This window comes from Saccopteryx bilineata, chromosome 6 (assembly GCF_036850765.1).
Source record: "Saccopteryx bilineata isolate mSacBil1 chromosome 6, mSacBil1_pri_phased_curated, whole genome shotgun sequence".
Taxonomy (NCBI): Eukaryota; Metazoa; Chordata; class Mammalia; order Chiroptera; family Emballonuridae; genus Saccopteryx; species Saccopteryx bilineata.
In genome coordinates, this window is record NC_089495.1 from 120932610 (window position 1) to 120954212 (window position 21603).

The window sequence follows — 21603 nt, forward strand, 5'->3', positions numbered from 1 at the left end:
CTTCTTTGAGCTAAATACTGTTCTTACACCTCCTCTAGTCTCTGGAGCTCCAGGCTGGGGTTCTGGTCTCCGGGCAACCCACCCTGCCTCTCGCTCCTGGGAGCGGGGCAGACCTTTCCGCATCTCTGCCCTTCCTACCAGCTCAGTGTGGTTCCTTCGGTGATGCTTGGTTATAGATTTCTCTTAGTTTAGTCCAAAGTTGGTTTTCCAAGATGATTGTTCCTAAGTTGTAATCTACTTTGGTTCTGGGAGGTGATCACGAATTATAACATCCACCTACTCTGTCACCATCCCCTCCCATTTAGTTATTTTTGTTTTTAAGGATTAACTTTTTTTAAAAATGTTTTATTCGGCCTAGCGTGAGGAGGACCCCGGTTCGATTCCCGGCCAGGGCACACAGGAGAAGCGCCCATTTGCTTCTCCACCCCTCTGCCGCGCTTTCCTCTCTGTCTCTCTCTTCCCCTCCCACAGCCAAGGCTCCATTGGAGCAAAGATGGCCTGGGCGCTGGGGTTGGCTCTGTGGCCTCTGCCTCAGGCACTGGAGTGGCTCTGGTCGCAACATGGCGACGCCCAGGATGGGCAGAGCATCGCCCCCTGGTGGGCAGAGCGTCGCCCCATGGTGGGCGTGCCGGGTGGATCCCAGTCGGGCGCATGCGGGAGTCTGTCTGACTGTCTCTCCCTGTTTCCAGCTTCAGAATAATGAAAAAAAAAAAAGTTTTATTTTATTGATTTTTTTAGAGAGAGAAAGGTAGAGAACAAGAGAGAGAGATAGGAACATCTATTCCTGTATGTGCCTTGACAGGGGATTAAACTGGCAACCTCTACACTCTGGGTCGATGCTTTAGCCAACTGAGATATCTGGCCAGGGTGTCCCAGTGTGGTTTAAATGTGTGTTTGGGGTTATACACGTTTGTGTGTGTTGATGTGAGTTGTGGGCATGTGTGGGTTTGCACTAATTTTGGGGCATATATGGGTGTGTTTCTGTGCATTCTGTCTTTGTAGACTCCAGAACATAGTGTTTGACAACAAGTACCTCAAGGAGGCACCCTGAAATCTTCTCTTGAACACTGGGAAGTATACCCTTCCTCAAAATGTGATTGTGAACTGGGGCAAAGCCCTGGACAGAGTGTTAAAAGGTAGATATAATAAAAGATAAATGTTTGAGGGGAAGAAATCAGGGATAGTGGGGGCAAGACAGTAAGGAAAAGCACCTACTTTGTAGGGTTGTCAACCAGTGATCATTAGTACCAATTCAACACCAAAAGAAATCTCCAATTTGGGTTAAAGAGCTGCAAACAGCTCAATTGTGATGCATCATGGTTGTGAAGCAGGTCCGGGGTGAGGAAGTTCTGCTCTCTGCTCTGCTGTACTCAAGCTACCCAAGTCCATTCCACTCTGCCCAGGCCTGGCTTGCCCTGACCAGCCCTGCCCAGTCAGGGATACTCAGTCTTCATTTTTCAGTGGGAAGGGAAACTGGTTACCAGAGCCAGAAGGGAGCTGGCTTCTATAGAAAGAAGTCCCCACCTCTGTTTCCTGATTGGCCCATCATCATGCAAATGAAAACTCCAAATTCTGGCAATTTGGTCCAAAAGGCACTGTCCTGATTACTCATTATGGAGCTGCTCTGATTGGTTGGTGAAGATGAGGACAGGGAATATCTCAGTCCTACTAGTTAAAATGTAATCCAGGAACTCCTTTACAAGGGCTACTCAGGGGGCAGGAACACAGTGCTGGCAGGAGGTGCAGTGCAGGCTTCTTCCTGAAGTGCAGTTTGTGTGAGAGGCTCCTGTGCAGTAATGGCTACCAGGCTATGGTGTTGTTTTTTAAATTTGAGCCCAGTTAGCCACCAGGAGCCCTTCTTAGTAGTTGTCTTCTTTCTCAGGTTAACAGGGTCCACTGTGAGAATTAAATGAGAAATGCATGTAAGGCACCTAGAGCAGAGGAAGTTCTCTGCACATCCCAGGCATTTCTATTATTAGAAACAACTACTGTAATACATCGCCGGGTCAACCAAATTAAGACATGTGAGGAACTTCCTACCCAGCCCCCACCCCCAGTATACCCACAAACTCCCTGGCACTTCCACTTTCACTGCCCCTAAATGGCTGGAAGCTCTGGGTCCCTTGTTGTTGGGCAGATAAAATATATTATGCTCACATTGTTAAAGATGGCGCTGCCCATGTGGAAGCCTGTCGCCCAGGTGATTGCTTGGGATGCGCGTGATTATATTAATGTGTGTTAGGGCGGGCTGTGGGCGGGCAGGATCCTTGTAGCCTGGGGCTTCGTTTTAGGACTAAGCCTTTCCCACCCTTTTTGATGTGGGGTGATACAATCCCATCATGCCTCAGATAAGTGACTTTGCATCAGAGACTTCCCTATTTTGTATATTGGATTAAAGGTCTTGATTTCTATACTATAAAGTGGGGCAGACCGGGAGCTTGTACTCTCAGTTCCTGAGATTAGCATTAGAAGAGAGAGCAGGGAGGAGAGGAGAGGCAGCCAAGATGAAGGAGTGCTGAAAGAGAAGCCAGTTAGTGCAGAATTTGTGTAGAGAGAAGGAGAAGGGGAACTGTAAAGCCAGGAGGCACGGCCAGGGCCACCATCAAAGCAGCCTGGCCTATGCAGGTTCGCATTGGATTCGGACAGTCGGTAAAGAAACAGCAGAGCCAAAAACTGATGGGCCATAGCCTTTAATCCTACCTTGCACCCGGCGGGCAAATAAAAATACACACTGGGCTCCAAAACCCAGTCACACTCAGTGCTCACAAAGCCACTGACTTATCCGAGTTTCCTAGAATCAAAGGTTTCTAGCTCACCAGCCTTATTCTCCTTAGTTCCCCATCTCCTTCCTTATCCCAGATACAAACTCTACACAAACTGGCATCTCACTCAGCACTCCGCCATCTTGGCTGCTTCTCCTGGCCTCCTCCACGTGGCCTCCTTTAGCTGCTGGCTCTACTCTCTCCGCTCTCTCATGCTAACCTCAGGAACCAAGAGGGCAAAATCCTGTTTTGCCCCCACTTTATACTGTAGCTTCACAACCTCTAATCCAATATACAAAGTAGGGAAGTCTCCAACCCAAAGTCACCTTTTGAGGCATGATTGGATTGCACCACCCCACATCAAAAAGGGTAGGAAAGGCTTAATCCCAAAACCAAGCCCCAGGCTTCAAGGATTCTGCCTGCCTTTAGCCCACCCCCAACACACATTAATATCACCCGGGCGACGGCTTCCTTGTGTTATCTTTAACAAAGTGAGCATAATACATTTTATCTGCCCAACAGGAACAAAGAAGAATGAGGCTAGTGAGCTAGAAACATTTGATTCTGGGAAACTCGGATAAGTCAGTAGCTTTGTGAGCACTGAATGAGTGGGTTTTGGAGCCCAGTGTGTGTTTTTACTTGCCCACTGGGTGCAAGCTAGGATTAAAGATGATGGCCCATCAGTTCTTGGCTCCATTGTTTCATTATCATCTGTCCGAATCTAATGCGAACCTGCATGGGCCAGGCGGCTGTGATGGTGGTCATGGATACTGGCCATACATTTGGTGTAGTCTGTGGCAGGATTCGATACAAATCGTTATGGAGCCACCACCACCTTTGAGCGGTGGAGTAGAGGACTGGTTGCTGTTATGGTTCACTGTGGCTGTCCTTTTGGGGACCATAGGCTGGCTGACTTTTACAGCCATGTGTGAGGAAACCTAGAGCTCTGTGGAAGAGTCTGCCCGGTACCTGCAAACCAAGCAGTGGAAGGAGCTGGAGCAAACGTGAGAGAAAGAGATGCTGACCCTGGAGCTAAAGCAAGCACTGGACGAGGCCGACCAGGTTTGAGAGATTTGTTTGGAAATGAAGCAGACGCTGGAGAAGGAACCACAGGTTTATGAGTTACAGCTTGCCCTGGACATTGTGGAGAGCCAGCAGCGGCAGGAGGCCAGGGCTGAGGCTGAGGCTGAGGCTAAGGCTAAGGCTGGGTCCGGAGCTGCAAGTTCTGCAGAGCAGAAGGGTGCAGCAGCCCAGGGCTCGAGACCGGCAGCGGGAACTGGTGTTTTCAGTTCCTTTTTGGAGGATGAGGAGAATCGGGCTGGAGTTGCAATCCACAGTCTCCAGAAGATGAGAGTCTAGCAGCAAGGAGTACTTGCTATGTCCCTGGTAGTTCTGCGATTTGGGGACATAGGGGTTGATGCCATAATGCTTTCTGGAGCAGAGATGGAAATGCTGACTGCCATTGCCACGTGCTCCTCTTTGGGACAGCGTAAGACCTGCTAGGACAGCAGGAATGAGGGGGGTGGCTGATGCCCCATGTGCATGGACTGATTTCCTGGACTACGACCACAGTGAGCAGTGGCTCCTTTGTTGGATGGACTTACGGATTTTGGACAATGTGAAATACCCTGATGGGGGTGGGAAGCGGCTTTGCTGGAAGCACTCCCCTGCCCCAGGAAACTTTTCCCATGGCTAGAAAGAAGGCTGAGGACATTTTGCGCTTTGGGCTAAGTGTTTAGAGGCTGGTGAAATGTACCTTTGTAATTGTTGAAACTGTATGATTTGTGCTGTTGTAATTTGTGTAATGTGCCTAATTTCCTTGCACAGGGATGCCGGTGGTATAGATTGTGGGTAATAAAGTGAGCATAGGGGTGGATTGTTGGGCAGATAAAATATATTATGCTCACTTTGTTAAAGATGGCGCTGCCCATGTGGAAGCCTGTTGCCCAGGTGATTGCTTGGGATGCGCGTGATTATATTAATGTGTGTTGGGGGTGGGCTGTGGGCAGGCAGGATCCTTGTAGCCTGGGGCTTCGTTTTAGGACTAAGCCTTTCCCACCCTTTTTGATGTGGGGTGGTACAATCCCATCATGCCTCAGATAAGTGACTTTGTATCAGAGACTTCCCTATTTTGTATATTGGATTAAAGGTCTTGATTTCTATACTATAAAATGGGGCAGACCGGGAGCTTGTGCTCTCAGTTCCTGAGATTAGCATTAGAAGAGAGAGCAGGGAGGAGAGGAGAGGCAGCCAAGATGAAGGAGTGCTGAAAGAGAAGCCAGTTAGTGCAGAATTTGTGTAGAGAGAAGGAGAAGGAGAATAAAGAAGAATGAGACTAGTGAGCTAGAAACCTTTGATTCTGGGAAACTCGGATAAGTCAGTAGCTTTGTGAGCACTGAATGAGTGGGTTTTGGAGCCCAGTGTGTGTTTTTACTAGCCCACTGGGTGCAAGCTAGGATTAAAGATAATGGCTGTAAAGCCAGGAGCCAGGGCCAGAGCCACTATCACAGCAGCCTTCTGGTCCATGCAGGTTCGCATTGGATTCGGACAGTCGGCAAAGAAACAGCGGAGCCAAAAACTGGTGGGCCATAGTCTTTAATTCTAGCTTTGCACCCGGCGGGCAAGTAAAAATACACACTGGGCTCCAAAACCCAGTCACATTCAGTGCTCACAAAGCTACTGACTTATCCGAGTTTCCTAGAATCAAAGGTTTCTAGCTCACCAGACTTATTCTCCTCAGTTCCCCATTTCCTTCCTTATCCCAGATACAAACTCTACACAAACTGGCATCTCACTCAGCACTCCGCCATCTTGGCTGCTTTTCCTGGCCTTCTCCACGTGGCCTCCTCCCGCTGCTGGCTCTATTCTCTCTGCTCTCTCATGCTAACCTCAGGAACCAAGAGCCCAAACTCTCATTCCGTTCCCATTTTATAGTGTAGAAATCCAAACCCTTAATCCAATATACAAAACAGGGAAGTCTCTAATACAAAGTCAGCCTCTGAGGCATGATAGGATTGTACCGCCCTACATCAAAAAGGGTAGGAAAGGCTTAATCCCAAAACCAAGCCCCAGGCTAAAGGATTCTGCCTGCCTTTAGCCCACCCAAACACACATTAATATCACCTGGGTGACGGCCTCCTCCTGTTATCTTTAACAAAGTGAGCATAATACATTTTATCTGCCCAACAATGGCCCATCAGTTCTTGGCTCCAGTGTTTCATTATCATCTGTCCAAATCCAATGTGAACCTGCATGGGCCAGGCGGCTGTGATGGTGGCCATGGCTACTGGCTTTACACTTGTCATCTCCAAAAAATAAAAAGGTTATTCATTTAGTAAATGAGGCAAAATTCAAAAGTGAAAATATAAAGAAACTGGGAATTCCCTCATCAAGAGTTGAAGATTAATTTTTCAAAAGTAAGAGGAATCTGAAGGAACAAGCAAGTAGTGAGGGAAAACAGAGGATGGGGACAGACAGACAGGAAGGGAGAGAGATGAGAAGCATCAATTCTTCGTTGCAGCTCCTTAGTTGTTCAGTGATTGCTTTCTCATATGTGCCTTGACTGGGGGGGGGGGGACTACAGCAGAGCGAGTGACCCCGTGCGCAAGCCAGTGACCTTGGGCTCAAACCAGCAACCATGGGATAATGTCTAGGATCCCATGCTCAAGCCAGCAACCCCTCACTCAAGCTGGCGACCTCAGGGTTTTGAACTTGGGTCCTCCTTGTCCCAGTCTAACGCTCCCTCCACTGCGCCACTGCCTGGTCAGGCCGTTTTGCTTTTAAAAGTAGATCAAAGGTACAAATATAGCTGTTCTTTCCAACAGCTTTGGTAGAAGGTGAGAACTGATTTTCACAACTCAGAAGGCCAGCTCTCAGACTGCAGCTCATGACGAGGCCAGGGAGTGCAGTGAAGTCAGCAGGGCTGTGGAGTCGGAGGCTGGGGTTTCCATGTCAGGCAGAACCTGCTTGGGCAAAGGGTATAGAGGACCCAGACCATAAGGCAGCAGCAGAGGTGTACGTGAACACAGGACCAGAAACAATGAACCAGTCAGTCCCAGGAAGCTGACCTTTGACTCTGCAAAGTTGATGGGGCAAGGTAGCTGTCTGGAGCCAACCTCTGAGCATCTGCAGCTGCAGTCTCCTCAGAGGAGCTGTCAGCCTCCACAGGGGTGTGTCTCTAAGTTATGTCTAGCAGAAAAGTATGACATCTGAGGACAGCAAGCAACAGTGTAGATGATGGGGCATTCTGAAAGAATGCTCTGCAAGGTATAGAAATTAAAACTGGATACAGGGCTCAGTATTTGTGCTTTATTGAAGATGACTGTCATCAGCAGAACTGGGTTTATGTGCACAATCTGAAAATCTGTTTTGCTTTTTCTACAGGGCAAAAAAAGAGAACCACAGCGTCTTGACTATAAAACCAAACCTACATGGAATGAAGCCTGAAAGGAAGAGTGGGTTATAACCCCATCATTAAAGACAAAGGAATTTTCAAGGTTAAAGGTGGTCTATGTCTACACCAATATTTGAGAGGTATTTTCATTAAAAAATCTTTTTTGCCTGACCAAGTGGTGGCGCAGTGGATAGAGCATCCACCTGGGATGCTTAGGACCTAGGTTCGAAACCGCAAGCTCACTAGTTTGAGTACAGGCTCATTTGGTTTGAGTACAGGCTCATCAGCTTGATCGTAAGGTCGGCAGCTTTAACATGGAATCATAAACATGTCTTTGAGCTCAAAGGATGCTGGCTTGAAGCCCAAGGTCGCTAGCTTGCGCCCAAGGTCACTGGCACAGATGGGGCCACCCCATCAAGGCATGTATGAGAAAGCAATCAATGAACAGCTAAAATGCTGCAACTTCAAGTTGATGCTTCTCATCTCTCTCCCTTACTGTCCCTCTTTTCCTTTGTTTAAAAAAAAAATCTTTTTTCCACCAATATTATGAATGGCATGTCATTGCTACAATATAATCTACAGCAGCGTTTGGAGAGTTACCTATGGTAGAAGGTTTAAAGTGCCAGATATACCATTTTTATAGATGATAAATAAGGTTGAGAAAATGGAAATAATAATAGCTAAAGCTTATTGAAAATTATATATATTTACTCATTTAATCCTTGCTGTGATCTTAAAAGGTAGGGACTATTGCTAAACCCTCATGACACATGAGTACACTGAAGTACCTGGAGGTTAGGTAACTTGCTCAAGGTCACAGTTAGTACCAAGTAGAGAACAGACTTGGGCCCTGGCAGTTTCCCTAGTAGCAGAGAAAAGAAAGGTCCTCAAATTGGTAGGAGCCAAAGGCTTGGAGCAGCCATGCTCAGCCTAGAAGAGCAGCTTCCTGGAGGAGAGCCCAGTTAGCAAAGGTGGGTCAGGAACACACATTATCAGGCATAAGATGACTTTTCCAGACACTGGAGCTTGTGTTTTTGATAATCAAACTTTATTTGTTTATTTATTTATTTATTTATTTATTTATTGAGAGACAGGAAGGAGGAGAAAAGGCAAGAAAGAGGGAGGAAGGGAGGGAGAAAGAGGGAGAAGCATCAACTCATAGTTGCTTTCATTTGAGTTGTGCATTGGTTGCTTCCTCATGTGTACCTTGACCAGAGATTGGACCTTGGCTCAAGGCAAGCCAGAGTCCCCTTGCTCAAGCCAGTGAACTTTGGGTTCAAGGTGAAAACTTTTGGGATTGTGTAGACTACTCCTGCGCAAGCTGACAAGCCCATCCTCAAGCCAGTGACCTCAAGGTTTCAAACTGGCAACCTCAGCATTCCAGGTTGTGGCTTTATCCACTGTGTGACCACAGGTAAGGCAACCAAAATATTTTTAGGAATTGGAATATTTAGCTCTTTCACAGAACTGCTGTGCTATTTTGAAAAGAATTCTTAGTATCTGTAAGCCTTAAGGCCTTTGTCTGCCGTAAGAGGAAATAACATGTGCTTCCTACTTAGTTTTTTATCAAATGAGTGTGTGTGTGAAAGAATTCATGTGAAAATATCTTTAAAAAACTATAAAGTAACTATGCAATTATATAGTATAAGTAATATTCCTTGCACAAATCTTTCTAGTGTTTTTCATGGAGTGTGCTGAACAGAGGTTAGCCTTTTATTGATGAGTCAGGGTCATTCTTATGAGTATTTATTATTATACTCTGTGTTGCTATTGCACTGTCACTACATTTAGCAATGCTACTGGGGTACGAAGCACTGTTTGACCCTGTTCTACTGGCTTTGCTTGTGTATACAGTAATAGAAGATATAGCAAAATATCTTTAAATGAACAAGTGCTAATAATTAGAAGACTCAAAAAAGCCAAATCTTAAACCAGCAGTGAAGAAAGCCAAGAAAAAACACTGACTATAAAAGCAGCGGTGGGCCCTGGCTGGTTGGCTCAGTGGTAGAGCGTCGGACTGGCGTGCGGGGGACCCGGGTTTGATTCCCGGCCAGGGCACATAGGAGAAGCGCCCATTTGCTTCTCCACCCCCCCCTCTCTGTCTCTCTCTTTCCCTCCCGCAGCCAAGGCTCCATTGGAGCAAAGATGGCCCGGGCGCTGGGGATGGCTCCTTGGCCTCTGCCCCAGGCGCTAGAGTGGCTCTGGTCGCAGCAGAGCGACGCCCCGGAGGGGCAGAGCATCGCCCCTTAGTGGGCAGAGCGTCGCCCCTGGTGGGCGTGCCGGGTGGATCCCGGTCGGGCACATGCGGGAGTCTGTCTGACTGTCTCTCTCCCGCTTCCAGCTTCAGATAAAAAAAAAATAATAAAAAAAAAGCAGTGGTGAAGGTGGGTCCATGACAAGAATAGAGGAATGATTAGAAAGCTTTTAAAAGAAAAATCCAGAAAAAAGCCAGGTCTCCCAAGTATTTTCCCCCAACTAGTTCCTCAGACACCAGCAACTAACCTACACCCACAGTCAAGAAAAGAGAAAAGCCTTCCTTGGCGCCTTAACCAGCCCCAGAAAAAAGACCTAATAATTCTTTTTTTTTTTTTTTTTAATTTTTTTAAAATATTTTTATTTATTCATTTTAGAGAGGAGAGAGAGAAAGAGAGAGAGAGAGAGAGAGAGAGAGAGGGAAAGGGGGAGGAGCAGGAAGCATCAACTCCAATATGTGCCTTGACCAGACAAGTACAGGATTTTGAACCAGCGACCTCAGCATTCCATATCGACGCTTTATCCACTGCACCACAACAGGTCAGGCTGACCTAATAATTCTGATAGGGATTTTCAAATCGTTGTATAGTAAAAAGCATGGCCAATAACCTCTGTCCCCCCTGTAGACAGGGCTTTCGCACCCTTGTCTTAAATATAAGCAGACAGCTAAGAGTCACTATATTTGAGCAATATTATTTATGACAGAGCAAAAAAATCTTGGAAGAGAGGGAATAGGGGGGAGAACATTTCTTCTAATATTAGCCTCAGAGAGATAAGAAAAGACATTGTAGCCTAACTAAGCAGTGGTGCCATGGACAGAACATTGGCCTGGGATGCTGAGAACCCAAGTTTGAAACCCCAAGGTCACCAGCTTAAGCATGGCTGACCAGCTTGAGCATGGGATCATAGACATGACCTCATGGTCGCTGGTTTGAGCCCAAGGTCACTGGTTTGAGCAAGGTATCACTGGCTTGGCTGGAGCTGGCTGGTAAAGGTACATATGAGAAGCAGTCAATGAACAATTAAGATGCCACAATGAAGAATTAATGCTTCTCATCTCTCTCTCTTTCTGTCTGTCTGTTCCTTTTTTTTTTTTAATCTCTCTTTCTCTCTTGCTAAAAAAAATAAGAAGAACGAAAGACATTGTATCCATGAAGCAAGAACAGGACACCAAAAAAAAAAAAAGGGTAATAATCAAGGAATAAAAATTCTAAGAAACAATCATGACAGAGTAAAAATGAAAAACTACAGAGAAGTTGAATAATAAAGTTACGGGTATCTTCCAGGCTGTAGAACAAAAGACAAATTTTTAAAAAGTGAAAGATTTTTTTTCTTTTTGTAAAGGATGAACAGTTGAAGAAATCAGATATGTATATGAAAACTCTGTGTTTCATAAAGAGAAAACAGAATGGAGAAAAATCAAGAAATAATTCAAGAAAATATCTTGGAACAGAACGACATGGGAGTCCATGTTGAAAGGGTACTTGGAAAGCCCAGCACAGTGGACAAAATTGGACCATGCCGAAACCCAGCACAGTGAAACTTCAGAACTCTGGGAACAAGTAAAAAACCTAAAATGTTCCAGAAGAAGGGATAGATAGATCAGGACAAAGGAATTTAGGGGATGCTGGAGGTAGAGGATCCAACGCCAGAAAGAGGCAGAGGAAACTCTGAGCATGATGAAGGAACAGCTCCAGCCCAGGGCTGTGCCACAGCCCCGGGTGCCAGTCCTCGACCTGCTGGGATGGTGACGGAGCCCCTGGGAGAGACATTTCCCCAGATGAAGCTGGTAGGATGCCTAATGTGCTTGTTTGTATTAATACGAGTTTTACATAACCAAGGAAGAGTTTGAAAATGATAAGTGGAAAAGATGTATAAACCTAAGTAAGAGAAAAAAAAAAAGGACAATTACTGATTCCATGAAATACAAAGAGCTGTGCAGAAAAGGAAAATTTATCCCAGCGAATGATATAACTTGGTGGTTTACGTAGGATAACAAATACAGCATTGAACAGAGAGCTAACAAAATTGAGACATAGAAATGGTGGGATGATGGAGCGATAGAAAACTGTGTGTGTGGTGGTAGGAGCAGGGGGCAGAACTGAGAGTGCTAAATCTTCACCTTCTGCAGTGCAAAGCCCACAGCTACTGCCTACAACTGAAAAAAAAAAAAAAAAGAATAGCAGCCTATTAGAGAGATAAGAAGAGGAAGGGAGAGGCTAAAAGACTTGGAACGCACTACCTCTGAATGCTTGGTGTGCGGCTACAGGATAAGGGTCAACCTGGAGGATTCTTGAATCTCTAACCACAGGCAGGCAGGTGGGCAGGAGTCAGGACATGGCCCCACTTACAGGGTCTTCTTCCTGTTTTTCAGGCTATGGAGTTGGCCAGTAAAGTGCCTTGGAGTGAATGGAGAAATGAATGCTGTCACACACAAACCACAGACATTACACCCCGCAGAGCTAAACAGATCATTGCTAACCAAGGGGTGAAGGATTCCTGCCCAGAACTTCATGATTTTTTTTTTTAAAGTTAAAGAGAGACAGGCAGACAGACAGGGACAGACAGGAAGGAAGATGAGAAGCATCAACTCATAGCTGTGACACCTTAGTTCAGTGGTTCTCAAAGTTTGTGCCAGGGCACACTGGTGCACCCTAGAAGATTTCCAGGTATGCCCTATGGCATTCCAGAGAAATACGTATGTGCCTGTTGGGGACCAAAAAACCAATAGGGTTTTTGGACTTTAGATTTTTGGGGGACAGAAGTGTGGGGAATTGGCTGTAAGCTGACAGTCTGCCCAACCCCCACCTCACTTGCTTAATTAAGTTGCAAAAGGCTGTTAAGCTAGGTGCTGGATTGTTTACACTACCCCCATGTTCCCTGGAAAGACTGGAGGCAAGTTTCTTCTATCCTTTGTCTGTTGTAAAGTTAAGATGATGTGTATGGTGGGAGCTTTCTGCACTCAACACAATTAAGAACAAAAAAAGTGGAATTCTTTGATGTATTGATGAGGAAATGAGAGTTTGCCTTTCAAACATATGCCCAAACATTGAAGAAATCGCTAGGACACATCAGCCTCATGTTTCTCATAAACGCAAGAATGAAAAAACTTTACAGATTCACGCTGGGACCTGCTGAATTTACTAAATCTTACTAAGACTGTATCTATATATATAAAAAAATTAATTTTTGTCATTTTTAAAATTTTTTAACCCCTCTTTTTTACAAATTCTAAAAAGGATAACTCAAAACATGTAACATAAAAATGTTTTTTAATGTCAAAATAAATTTAATTTTGTTGTATTTATTTCATTTAATTACCATTAAAGCACACTTGAACTTTATATATTTTCTTTAATATTTGACTTAATTATTATAACATATTTCTCAGAAATTTTTATGTAATGCACCTACAATTATTTGTAGGATTTTAAATGGGCCTGACTTCAAAAAGTTTGAGAATCACTGCCTTAGTTGTTCATTGATTGCTTTCTCATAAGTGGCTTGATGGGGAGGGGGGACAATGGGGGGTGCTGCAGCTGAGCCAGTGACCCTTGCTCAAGCCAGTGACCTTTGGACTCAAGCCAGCAACCATAGGGTCATGTCTACAATCCCACACTCAAGCCAACGACTCCACACTCAAGCTGGTGAGCCCAGGCTCAAGCTAGATGAGCCCATGCTTAAGCTGGTGACCTCAGGGTTTTGAACTTGGGTTCTCAGCATTCTAGGCCAATGCTCTATCCACTGTACCACCACTGGTCAGGCTTCATAATTCTTAAGAGGAAAATTCTGAAAAGTCAGACTGAGAGGTACAACCACTCATTACTCTTGAAATTATTTGCTCAGTATCTAGATTTCCCATTAGATCGCAACATTTGTTAAATATTTCATAAAAAATTATTAAGACTTATGTGGCATTTACTGTGCACCCAGTCCTATACTCAAATGCTTTTCCCACGATTGTCTCCTGTGGTCCTTAGGACGGCTTTGAGGTGGGTAGTCTGTCCATTTACAGAGGCAGAGGTACGGCCCAGACTCAGCAAAATATTTTATACCAGGCGGATGGACCCCAGGGCCGTGCTCCCCACCACTCTGTTCTCCTTCTTCTCACATCATTTTTTAAATTTTATTTGCAGGTTTTACAAGTCTCACTGAGATATAATCGAAAGATAACATTTGTAAGTTTAAGGTGGCCTGACCAGGCGGTGGCGCAGTGGAAAGAGCGTCAGACTGGGATGCAGAGGACCCAGGTTCAAGACCCCGAGGTTGCCAGCTTGAGCGCGGGCTCATCTGGTTTAAGCAAAAGCCCACCAGCTTGAACCCAAGGTCGCTGGCTCCAGCAAGGGGTTACCCAGTCTGCTGAAGGCCCGCGGTCAAGGCACATATGAGAAAGCAATCAATGAACAACTAAGGTGACACAACACGCAATGAAGAACCGATGATCCATGCTTCTCATCTCTCCGTTCCTGTCTGTCTGTCCCTGTCTATCCCTCTCTCTGACTCACTCTCTGTCTCTGTAAAAAAAAAAAAAAAAAAAAAAAGTTTAAGGTGTACAAGATGTGATGATTTAATATGTGTATATATTGTGAAATTACTATAATAAAGTCGTAAATACATCCATACTTCACCTTTGTGAGTGTGTCGGTTAACAACACCCAAGATCTACTCTTTCTTTTTGCCTAGCCAGAGAGAAAGAGACAGGAACATCGATCTGTTCCTATTTGTGCCCTGAGCAGTGATGGAACCAACAACCTCTGTGCTTCCGGCCAATGTTCTAACCAACAGAGTTATCAGGCCAGGGACCAAGACTTAATCTTCTCAATGTTCAGAGAAACGCTGCAGTATTGTTAACTATAGTCATCATGCTGTGCATTATACCGCCAGAACATTCACCTTCCTTCCACCTTACCTTGTCCTCTGCTGCACTTCCAGTACCCTGTGCAGTGCTAGCTCATAAATAGTACATGCTCAACAAATATTTTTTTTATTGTCCCTTTTGTTGGGATGCACACATTCCAAAGGAGACCTCACAAGAGATGTCCCTTAAGCTCATGCCTCTTGATATTGTGACAGAGTGATGAAGCAAAGTCAGATCTCAAACTCAAGTTAGCCCAGATGGACTTTTTTACCTCCGCCCCTCCCCCTCCAAAAAACCATGATCCTTTTCCAATTTTCTCCCTCTCAGTAAACGGCGCATCCATGCACACCATGGCTTCTGCCAGAAATCTGAGTCCTACTGTAGAAGATGAGTTGGCTAATGCTGTCCACATCTCCCACACCAACCCCTCACCAGACCCTACCTAGTCCCTTCCGGTGTGGCTCTCAAGTCATTTGCTTCTGTTCCCATCATCACAACCCTGATTCAGGCCCCTACTTTCTCTCCACAAGTCCACTTCAAGAGCTTCCACCCTGTCCCTTTCAATTTATTCTCCTGATCTAAGAGCCCAGATCTCAGCATGGCCTTCCTGCCCTTTTCTGCTGGAAACTGTCAGTCTACATTAAGAATAAAATCCAAACTCTTTTTCTTGGCCTGTAGGCCATGTGTTATCCAGCTTTGGAGAGTGGAGAGTGGCCATCTCTCCATGCTCTCTCTCCTCCTGCTTCCTTTTACCCACTGACCAGCCTTCCTCTAGCATCTCAGATTTGGGGAACACTTGCACCTCTAAGGTTTTCAGTGGAATTCCCTTCTCCTGGAATGGTCTTTCCCCTCCTCTTGCAGGCAGGTCACCTCCTCCTGTTGATCCTTCAGGCCTAAAGATGAATGTGTCTTCCTCAGGGAAGCTTTCAACAAACACCCTCTAGCATAAACATAGTCCCTCTGTTGCACCCTTTATAACATCCTTTTCTTTTTGCTTTTAAGTGAGAAGTGGGGAGACAGAGAGACAGACTCCCCCATGCATCCCAACTGAGATCCACTCAGCAAGCCCCCTACTGGGTGATGCTCTGCCCATCTGGGGCTGCTGCTTTGTTGCTATTTTAACGCCTGAGGCAAGGCGAGGGCATGAAGCCATCCTCACTGCCCGCGGTCAACTTGGTTGAACCATTTGAGCTATGGCTGACAGAAAGAGAAGAAAAGGAGAGAGGGAGACTGAAGGGGGAGGGGTGGAGAGCAGATGGGCGCTTCTCCTGTGTGCCCTGATCAGGAATCAAACCCAGGACTTCCACATGCCAGGCTGACACTCTACTGCTGAACCAACCAGCCAGGGCCCATGACATCCTTTTCTTATCTTCTACAGAAGGCACCACTATTTGTAATTTTGTATTTATATATCTTCATGATTGTCTAACCTATGTCTTCATAGAAAATTGAAATCTGTCTGAGGGTTTTCTGAATGGCTGCTGCCACCATGCCCCCTTCTCCACAGTGCCTAGCTCAGAGCAGACACCTGCAGCAGGTAGGTGGGCAGGCAGTAATGAGTAAATAAATGAAAGACAATATGAAGGGAAAGAAAACTCTGAGCATTTGCTGCAGGAGGTAGACGTCTGGGTCTTCTCAACCTGCTGTAATGGGCAGGAGTTAAATGAGACCAGTGTTCTGCAAAGGATGGCCAGTCAGCACAGACATGGGTCTGTGGGGTCTTTGCGTGCCACCTGCTCAACAATGATTATAATAAATAGATGAGCCTATGTCAGTGAAGTAAAAAGTGCCCCTAGAAATGGGCTGTGCTCAACTTGCATGACCTTACATGGCAGCTTGGGAGGCAATAGTAAATGCCAATGACATGTCTTGTTTCTTTGTATTTAGTTTTTCTCCATCTGGGGGGACACATGGAAGCATCCCTAGGAATTGAGCCTTGTCTTTGAGTCACCCTGTCTTCCATTGTTTTGTTTCCAGTCTTTAGAACACTCTTAGCAAACACTAACATTTACCTTTGCACCTGAATACTTTTCTTTGTTCTATTCTTATTTTTATTTTCCTATGGGAGTGGGGGAAAAGGGCTTTTTCTTTTTTCCTCCCTTTCTCCCTCCCTCCCTCTCTCCCTTCTCTCTCTCTCTTTCTTCTTTCTTTCTTTCTTTCTTTCTTTCTTTCTTTCTTTCTTTCTTTCTTTCTTTCTTTCTTTCTTTTTCTTTTCCATTTGTTTTGAAAAAAAGAAAGAAGGAAGAGAGAGAGAGAAGCATCAACTTGTTGCTCCATTTAGTTGTGCACCCACTGATTGCATTTCATATGTGCCCTGACCAGGACTCAAGCCAGTGCCTTCAGGATCAAGGCAGTGACCCCAGGATCGAGCCAATGAACTAGGTGCTCTGAGATGATGCTCTATCCGCTGCACCACTGGCCAGGGCAAGGGCTTTTTCTTTATTATACCTGTTACACCTTTTGAGCCTGTATTTTATCTAGTCCTTCCCTCTGGCTAGTTCAGGAATTCATCATGAGTCATGCCAATACCAGCATCCTGCAACCTTCACAGTAGGTTTAATGTCCAAAGACAAGAAACAGCCTCTAGTGATTGTGCATTTTCTCTACTGCAGACATGGGGACCTTAGCCTCCTGAGGTGAAGGATTTTTCTTTTTCCAGTTTATTTGGGGAGAAGTGAAGGACTTTTCTTACCATGTGTTCACAGAGCAACAGTGAACTGCCCACACTTCATGTAGGACTGCCCACACTTCATGGTCTTGCTTATTCTTGAACAAGGGAAGAAAAGGGCCAGCTGCCTTTGAAGCCTAAATACCCACCTGTCTAAACACTGCCTACACCAAAGTCTCCATCTTGTTTGTCTTGCTTATAAAGCACAAGTGGGGTGTCCAGAGTTTTCCTCTATCTAGAGGAGAAACTTCAGTGATGTGAATCAGGTCATTTCTCCTCACTACCCTAGTGCTCACCCCACAATCCATTGTCATTCCCCAAACAAGCTTCTGTTGGCCTCCAGCTTCTGCACATAGCCACAGGTCCACTGAGCCTGGAAAAGTGTTTCCTTCCCTCTTCACCTGGCCAACAGGAATCTCAGCTTGGACTTTTTTTTACTCCTGGGAGTCTTGACCCCTTCCCCAGGGCAAGACCAGGTCAGGTGCTGGTCAAATGCTGCTCCTCTGCTCAGCCTCCTCTTAGCACAAACACACTGCATTGGAATGTTCCAGGTACCTATAGGCTTCTACCCCAAGAATACACCTTCTTAAACAGCAGAGGATCCCCAGGTGAGGAGCTGAGCTTGGCCCATCACAACTACTCCATCAGTGTTTGCTAATAATGCCCACCACATGTGCCCTCACCACCTTCTAACCGGACATTCTATTTGCCCTTCTGCCCCGCTGCCCAGAGGCCAGTGTCAGCCCTCCCGCCACTTGTTTTCCAAAGGGCGCTGTGACAAACCCTTCTACCCACAGAGACTTAAGAAAGTCCAGCTGAATGCTGGTTCCAGTCCTCAACTTTTCAGCCTGGACTGCAAATTAGAATCACCTGGAAAGCTTTTATAAGTCACTGACGATGGCATCCTATCCTAGACCAATTAAATCAGAGTACCCGGGCTTGGTACCGGGCACTGTTTTTGTTTGTTTGTTTTAAGTTCCCTAGCCCTTCTTATGTGCAGCCAGAGCTGAAAACCACCACTTTCAGGAGACAGGTGCACCTGAAGAAGTTAAATAGCAACATATGGTATTATCTACACACGTAAAACGACACAGATTCCCTGGTAGTCTGGAAGGGAGTTGGTGGCTGCCTCGGAAAGGAGGTGAGACTTGACATGACCCTCAGTGGCATGGAGGAAGGAGGAAGACCTGAGGAGTGTGCCTGCCATTGGCTCATCCAACAAGTCTGCTGCCCTGCAGTGTTTACTGGGAAGGAGGGTCAGCAAAGGCCAACCAGGCAGAGTTCTGAGTGAGTATGAATATGTGGACAGTAAAAGGAGGTTCTGTGGAAAGTAACTTCACAGGGTGATCTGATCATAAATTCCTAACTGGGCAAGTCATAGTACATGTTCCCACGCCAGTCACACAACTTCTTCAGTCAAAGGTTTATCTTTGCCTCAAGCAAGCCCTGCCCATTTTCTCTGCACTCCCAGGTTAACACACCTTTGAAATGCCTCTTTTCAAATTCCTTCTTCTAATAAGAGAAGACCCTCAAGAGATCGCAAAGTCTTACAACCCTATAATACAGTTGCAGCCTAGCTCTCACTTATCTCCATGTAATCTTCTTTACATCCCCTCTTTAATTTTCAAATGCATAAAATTAACTCCAAAACTGTTTTCTGTGGAAGCATTTCAGGTTTTGTTCCCAGTATCTGTCATCAGCTTGGCTCAAATAAACTCCTATAAAACATAATCAGAGCTTCTCTGCCCACCTCCAAACCCCTGTGCTCTCTCCCTCCACTGCCTGGAAGCTCTCCGTACTGTGCTTCCAATGAGGAACTTTCCACAGAGGGGCCACACCTTAGAGGACACTGCCTGCCTGGCCCCTCTGCTCCCAGAACACACAGTGAAAGGAACGCCATATTAGAGAAGATTCAGTTGAGTGAACCTGAAGATCTATTCGGCTTTTATTAAGCAACTCATGAATCGGCAGCATCTCATCCATCAATTAGAAGACTGTAAAAAGAAGCAGTCAAGATGGTGGAGTGCTGAGTGAGAAGCCAGTTTGTGCAGAGAAAAGGAGATGGGGAACAGAGTTGTACGCATCAGTTTTGAAAGCTGTGCTCCATTGCCGATTGAGATGGGTGTGTTCAATTACCTTTATAGAAATACCAAATGTCCTTTGGCTGTTCTGCCTGACTGTCGGACCTCAACCTTATTTACTGGATAATTGCCCCTGAGGCAGAAGAGTTCCAGGAAGCTGGTCAAGCACCCTAAGGAGGAGTGTTCCAGAAAGCTGAAACCGTAAATCCACAGGAGGGGACATAACAGAACTTCTTGCTCTGTACTTACTCAGGCTCTCCCAAACACTATAAAAATTTGCCCCCTAGTCTGTACTGGTGCCCTTCTCCATGGAGAAGTACCCAACAGTGTTCCTTCCTTCCTTTCAATAAAGCCTGCTACACTGGTAAAAAAAAAAAAAAAAAAAAAATTAGAAGACTGCTCTGAGGAGTTTTACAAGTATAAGATGAAAGGTTTTTGGTCCTGGCTGGTTAGCTCAGCCAGTTAGAGCGTCATCCTGAAATGACAAAGTTACAGGTTCAATCCCTCATTGGGACACACATGGGAAACAAGCAATGAATGCACGACTGAGTGGAACAACAAATAAATGCTTTCCTTCCTGCTGCCCCCTCTCTCCCTTTCTCTGTCTTTCTAAAAAAAATCAATCAATCAACAAAAAATAAAGCCCTGGCTGGATAGATCCGTTGGTTAGAGCATCGTCCCAAAGTACAAAGGTTGCCGGTTTGATCCCTGGTCAGGGCATATTCAGGAACAGCTTGATGTTTCTGTCTCTCTTGCTGTCTTTCTAAAAAAAAGAAAAAGAAAGAAAAGAAGATGGAAGGTTTTATAGGGAGAAAGAGAATGGGTCGTTTCAGGCTGGGACAGCTTCCCTGAGGGAAAGGCAGGGAGTCTTATCAGGCAGGTTGTCCCAGTAGAGCCAGAGCTCTACGTCAATCAGCTGTTCCAATTCGACTTCCCCGTGCAGTGAGACACTCCTGCTTAACAGCAGGGCTGGCAGCCTCTTTGAGACTATTCTTGAGGCGGCTCTGAGGATTCTACTTATTGGTAGCGAGACCAATTGCCACCAGAGGAAAGACATGACTGACACATAAGTTAGTTGCAAGAATCACACAAGCAGTTTATTACTCACATATACTATGGCGTGCCTGGGTACAGCTTAAGGGGGCCCCATTCGCATGCTCCTCTTGGCTGTCCTTGTTCAATGTTGGAGTCTGAATGACTGACTGACTGACTGACTGTGATTCAGGAGCCCCTTCTAAAAACCCTGCACATGCAGCACCTCTCACCATATGGCTATCACAAACCACATAAACATCTGGCTGTTGCCAAGGTTGACTCTTTTCACTTCTTTGCACTCTTTGTTTGGCTGTTCACCCAGCACATAAATATTTTTAATTTCACTTTGAATTCATTCCAACTATTTACAAGTTTTCCTATTAATATTTCCACAACTTATTTTCCTGTGTTTATATAACACAGGTCACCTACTTTCTGCTGATCAGCCAGTGACAGATTGATTGGTTTAAAAGTTCACTCCTGGGAGAAGCTTAAATTGCAATCAGGCAGTTACTAAATTTTGGTTTGGTGGTGCAACCTAGCAAAAGTGACTCCTTGTCTCACAGCCTCCAGGGGCCACAGCTTTCCCCAGGCAGAGGTGTGAGGCCAGGTTCTGTGTTGTGAGCATCATACCTCCTCCTTAGTCCCCTCTCCAAATGCTGATGAAAACGTGCTTCCATCTCTGTTTCATAGAAAAAGTGAGGGTGCTAGGAGGAAGACAACCTGTGAACAGGGATAAACTGGGAAGCTCCAAGCTGAGAATAAGTTACCTCAGAAACAACTTCAAATGGAGGAGGTAGGCAAAGATGGGGTACAGGGTCATCTCTACCTTCAAAACCATCCCCAAATAGGGCTTAGAATATACTTTGCACATCCAAGACCGACCAAAGACACCCGCTAATACTCTCCCAATCTCTTAGTCAGGCTGGTGACTAGGTTAGGGTCTGTATCCATGGGCTAAGACCAGGGCTTGCGAACTGTGTGTGCTCGTGGGTACTGTCCCTTTGCCCCCAACTAACCAAGAACATCAATTTACATCTGGAACTCTTTTATAGGAATGACAGTGCAACATTTCTTTACCCCTAAATTAAATGGAGGGATTTGGGGTGACTTCCTCCCCAAATGCAGAACCTGGCAAGGTCTGTGTTGAAATGTAAATGAAGGAGCCATAAATATTTTTAAAGTTGCAACACAAGTAAAAGACTGCCCTGGACCAAAAAGATTACCTTTTATATTTAAATGAAAATGATGAACCGTTAAGGGCCAGTTATTGTCAGGGCAATAAACAGACTGACTCCCGCTGGAGGGAAGGGGTCACCTGGGTGGAACCTAGTGCATAGTAAAAAACCACCAAGGCTGAGGGAAAAAAAAATCAAAAGGGCAGGCTAAAGTCCTGAGGAGTTGATAAAAAACTTCTAGGGGCAGACCAGCATGTAGAAAAAGAACCAGAGTCCTGAGTCCATAACTAAAAGGTCATCTGAGATGAAAACAAGACAGGAATGTACCGTCTCAGAAAATGAACACAGTAACTCACAGCAAATGCAGTGTTCTGC

The 21603-nt window shown here is 45.5% G+C and overlaps 1 long non-coding RNA gene across 10 annotated transcripts in view; it reads right to left on the minus strand.

Annotated features, from left to right (window-relative positions):
* Window positions 1-747: 747 nt before the first annotated feature.
* The window catches only part of LOC136309526 (uncharacterized), a 50711-nt gene continuing 29855 nt past the window's right edge, over window positions 748-21603 (minus strand). For 8 of the 10 annotated variants that reach the window (XR_010726293.1, XR_010726296.1, XR_010726295.1 and 5 more), the window contains one exon: window positions 19408-19778. This is a non-coding gene — a long non-coding RNA (uncharacterized lncRNA). Of the gene's footprint in view, window positions 1897-19407; window positions 19779-21603 lie in introns of those variants that run through there. The other 2 variants (XR_010726297.1, XR_010726291.1) reach the window with 1 other exon arrangement.